The sequence below is a fragment of the Haliotis cracherodii genome, unplaced genomic scaffold, assembly GCF_022045235.1.
Source record: "Haliotis cracherodii isolate W230 unplaced genomic scaffold, xgHalCrac1.p SCAF_4, whole genome shotgun sequence".
Lineage (NCBI taxonomy): Eukaryota > Metazoa > Mollusca > Gastropoda > Lepetellida > Haliotidae > Haliotis > Haliotis cracherodii.
Window position 1 is genome coordinate 42,341,339 of NW_027266297.1, and position 5,774 is coordinate 42,347,112.

Consider the following 5,774-nt stretch of genomic DNA (forward strand, 5'->3'; position numbering starts at 1 on the left):
ACGTGACCGCAAGGCGTATTTGAAAATAATCGAAGCTTATTAAAATCAAAGAAAAAAGTGACTTTTGATAAGATGTAAAATAATATTCTTGTGAGATTAGATAAGATGTAAAATAATATTCTTGTCAGAAGCTACACTAAACAATTAACAGACATACACATATTTCTTACGTGCTTTGTATTTGCAAAGCCTGTTAGTGGCGAAATATGTGTGATTTTGTTTGTTAAAACATTTCCACATTTTACGCCAAGAGATTGTGTTAATCAAATAAAGCGACAAAACCCTTTCCATATTAAATATAAATCTCTGCATCAAGCAGAGTCGATTGTACGAAATAAATAAATGTCTTAGCCGTAATTGGAATTGGACTAAAAAAATTGCTTAATGCTCGCTATCAATCAAAAGAAAAACCTGGTTCTTCTCAGCGCACTTTACTCAAATAGGTTTTAATTTTATCATAATATATCCTTTCAATTATTATCGGCACATACTTGTCGAGTGAATGTTATTTTATGTCACAGTCGATAATCCAACTACACAACGACTACCTGTAGATATTCGAGTCTTGAAGCGGCCAAAGAAGTAGTTGCTGGCATGAACGAGGATCGTTAGATCCTCGTTCATGCCAGCAACTACTTCTTTGGCCGGTTATAATCTGGTTGTAAACCGGTTATAATCTGAACCTTATGCAAGTTGGCTCTGGTGACAAGAACGGCGACTGGAGACATACCAATCCCCCGAAATCCACACGAGAAACTTACTACACTTTGAGTAAACGACGGACCTGTATCACGGAGCTATTGAGAGAATGGGTTTGTTATGTTTGTTGTTTAACGTCGCACTCAGCAATATTCCAGCTATATGACGGCGGTCTGTAAATAATCGAGTCTAAACCAGACAGTCCAGTGACTGGCATCATAAACATCGATCTACGCAATTGGGATACAATGACATGCTTCAATCAAGTAAGTGAGCCTGACCACCTGATCCCGTTAGTCGTCTCTTACGACAAGCATAGTCACCTCTTACGACAAGCATGGGTTGTTGAAGACCAATTCTAACCCGGATCTTCACAGGTCTCGAGGGAATTGGAGGTGTTGTACTTCTTCGTGATAAGCCTTTCCACATTCATACAAAAACTCCGCTGAGATTGTGTGCTGTACGTCTCTGACTGTATCATGAGCTTGTGTCTATGAATTACTACCAATTAGAGATGATACCATGGGTTCGATTGTCCTTGCGGTGGCATCCGTCATAAACATATGCAAAGGTAAGTCAAGTGTTCACCTGAACAAACGAATTAAATCGGACATCATTTAGGGTCCTCTGACATCGATTGCAATCCTAGCTTTACAAACAATATTCTCCTGAAGTTAGAAGAAATGCCCGGCATTTTTACATAAAAGGATCGTACAGTAATGAACAACATATATATATTTTGGTTAGATAAAGTTTAAAGTAGTAGTGTTGGTGTTATTGTAGTGTATACTTATGTATACAGTATAAAAACAACAATTATGTTCTCAAGGGTCCATTCCATCATATTATTTTTCAATGACACATATAGACACTGCCTATATTCATACTGACCGAACAATTTCCTTATCAACGAGCAATAGAAGATGCAAGTTAACACATGACCATAAAATAATTGCAAATATTGTTGAATGAATTAGTTTCATAAAACAGTTTTTTTACCCAAGAATATATTGCATGTAGCTGAACAGCAGAAGTCCAATTTAAACTCATTACAATAAATGAATGAGTATGCGTATCACGGTCGTATTTACCCAAAGGCCATATATTTGATGTTTCTTAGAACCATTGAAGCATTAAAAATCACTGGCCAGAAGCATATCATGATACGGCTCTTAAGGAGTCGTGATATTTTAGAGTACATATTCAAAAATACTTTGATTCGTCATAGAAAAATTATGTATATACAAAATCGTATAAAATATACTAGTATGTAAAACGTCAATGCCAGAGAATACTCTACAGAAACAAATTCCAATTGGCGTAAAAGGTAGAAGATGAATTGATCCTAACGTTGTGATCATTCTCAATTTCTACTTTAAAGAACAAGATATTACGTGTTAATTTACCTAAAATTACATATATCCTAAACATGTTTGTCACAATGGCAAATCAGAACTCCTTGAGGGAATTATATTGAAGCGGATGCAACGTGCAAGGTAGAAAAGAGAACGAATGTAATACAAAGAAGATTAACATAAAATATCTATTGATTCATGTCACAACTGTACGTGTTGTGTAGTAAAACAACAAAACAGAAAAAATACAAGTTTCAGATAACAAGCAAGCATTGCCATAACATATATGTTGTGAGTAATATCATTGCACAGTTATTGAGTTGACCCTCTGCGTTTGTCACAATATATGCACCAGAGAGTAGTTTTGAGAAATAATGTTGTGTTTTATGCATTTTATAACTGTCAGAAGAATACTTCAACTGGGTAACTAAAATGTATTCTTTTTATCAAAAGGTTTTCCTTGATTCAGATATAAATTCCCCAAGCAAAGATTCCACACGCCAGTGTATTCAGATAATACAAATCTGATTTAAATGTTGTGTGTTTTGACATTCTAGCCATGATTTTTTTTAAAAAAGAAGGGAATTGTAACATTATCATAAAGGTATTCCTTTAAAAGTTTTAATTCAAGATTTTTAAAATGACACGAACAAATTCCAATAAAAGCATGATATTGTCTCATGCTCATTCTCATGATATTGTCGGAATCGTACAGTAGACATGGAAAGGGTTTTGTCGCTTTTATTCATTGCAACGAGTGAGTGAGTTACTTGTGTCTAACGCAGCTTTAAATATTGTTTCAATAATGTGTCGGCGTTCCACTGTAGTGTAGCTACTTGTAGTGTTAGACAGATTGTGAAAAACAACATATCACAGATAATATCAATATTAATTTTAACAATTCACACACAGAAATTGAAAACCCTGGCCAGTGAATCAATCTAATACTGTTCTGATAATAATCATAATATTTAATAAAAGCGACAAAAACATTTCTATAATCATACTAAATTTCTACTAAATGCTAACTCCATTGTATGATTCCTACTGTGTCATAATCATGTGTTTATGAAGTACTGTCAAATAGTGATGACGGCAGGTGTTCGCGAAAAGGTGATGTAAAAGCAAAATGCCACGCAACATAACTGATCACATTTCTTACTTGTTCAGAAAACAAATACCATGAAAAAGTTATATGTTTATAACATGCCTTGTATAGGATTCAAAGACCATCTCTACCCCAGATAGCTCCCTGGTGAATGTCAGTTGGTGTTTGTTAAAACCACAAGGTCTACCTTGCCAAAAGCCAATCTCCTCCCCAGAGCTATAAATTTTAATTAAGGTCCTATATAAGCCCTTGCAAAGTTGTGCAAATTTGTCAAGTATTATTCCACAAACGTCATAGCACCACTTGGATGCGACAAGCAGTAATTCGGCACATAATGCCATACTAATAGTCTTTCATCGTGCACCAGGATAAATTGATTTTCCCTCACGCCTGTTCTCATCAGAGGTATTTTTATTATTGCTGCAGGGGGGCACAATAATTACGTGCATACAAAGACGAACATAATCTGACAGTGGAAATATTAATTTGATGTTGCTGTTCATCTCTAGACCAAATTCAAATTTTGAGTGTGAGTATTTGATCTAGATACAGGATCTCCACAAATGTTGTCTTCGACACAATATTGTTATATATTATCATTTTCTTTATCAAATATACATCAAACATTCATAGGAATGTTAAGATGCATGCTTGCTTGAACGAAAACACTGCCATGGTTAAGCTTCTCGCAGAATCTCCACATGCGAACGAAAAAGGAAGGTTTACCAAATCGTCAGACGCGTAATATAGATTAGCTAAAAAGGTTCATCTAAGCAAATAAGGTAAAATCTTATGCACAAATACAGTACATCATTGGTTGTCACAAACTGGTTATATGCAAGTAACATCAGACATGTGTTATTCCAAGCACAGGTGTTACTGGAAACTGTCCATTGCGTATATACATTCATTGACAATATCAAAACGAATTGTTTGGAACAAGACAGTCATACACTATGTCGTGTCGCTAAAATATCTTAAGGCATATTATGCATTTTCTTTTAGTAGTGTTGAATACACAGTTCAAAACATTTTGCTTTTCTAACCAGTTGATATGGCATCATCATGCTTTAAGAAAGGAAATGCATTCTAGTGACCCATATTTACGGCTAATCATTGCCAGACAATTGTAAAAAGTTGTTTTTCACGACAAATTAGACGTATCAATATTTACTTCTAAACGACAATCAACTGTTCTTTCATGGAACACGTTTCGACAAAAAGAACAAAGGATTACAATTTGGGTAAATTTTAAAGACACAAAGAATTAATTTCCTCAAGTGATTGATGATCCGCCATGGTCAATAAGAAGATACGAAGGAGATGGTTACATGACATCTCTTTACTGTGAAACAATATCGACGTAATGTTCACTGCCTCAGTGGGGTATTGGTGTAATTTTGTTAGTGCAACCAAATGAATATAAATGTACACTTTGTATGCTAAAATGATGCCTGTTGACTACCATTAATTACTTGAAATGGAAGCAGGTGTCATATTTGCTATTTAAATTTGTTAGATTATGAAGAATAGGCAAAAGAATTGGTTTCATATTTTGTGCCAAAAGCTGGTCTGCATGTGCTGTCATTTTTGCCGTATTTCATAATCCACTCGACAACAACAACAAATAACAGGCTTGGTTAATACGTTAACAAAATATTTGATATGGCAAAATATCAGACATATCTAGTATATGGGTTTAGGGCATTGTAATCAAACTAGTAACTATTTATTAATGTCATTGTTTAGATGCAACGAGAAGCAGGGACTGTTCATTTGAGAGTATGAATCAACTTGCTATCTTTAATAAATGCCGTATGAATAGTTGTAAAATATATGTATCCCAGGAATAACGCAAATGTGAGTCGAAATGAAGAATGGATATCAATAAAATATATTATTAATAAAATAATATAAAATCATAACATTTTGACAGTATTTTTATATTTTAATTCTGTATATTGCATAACGAAATATGACTTTCTGAATTCAGGAAGATAACAAAACAAAAGGATTTGCAAAAGAAGCGATACATAAAGATTAACATTGAGGACCGCTTTGTGGTAATCACTGAGTACAGGGAGAAACAATTTAAGAAGATTGATTTGTTCAGTGATTGTAGAGTGAGTTATAATAATGATAAACTAGTAAAATATGAGTGTTGTGAAGGCAATAAACATTGACAGATTTTAAAGTTTACTGTTACACATGAAAACTAATGGTTCCATTTTAAGACTAACAAGCGGCTCCTGCGCGTGGAACTAGCGGGTATGCTAGCATTTTCTTTGTTTGAAATAAGACACTGGCATTCTTGTTTTGCCTACGGCGGAAGGTTTTGATATGTTAGTGCTTTTTATTTTCATTAACAAGACCAGAAAACAGCGTAGCCATCGTCTTCTTCCCTAGACAGACTATCAAATTTAGGATTTGTTTCAAATTAAAATATATCTCTTAAATGACTTTTCATGAAACAAGACCCCAAGCAAATTATTGCTCGCAAGATTCTTGTTCTAATGAATAGATGGCTTGAGCCCCGGGCTTCAGTGCTTAAAACCTTTAGAAAGGAATCGATTTGTAACAAATATTGATTGAAATTCATACACGTTATATTG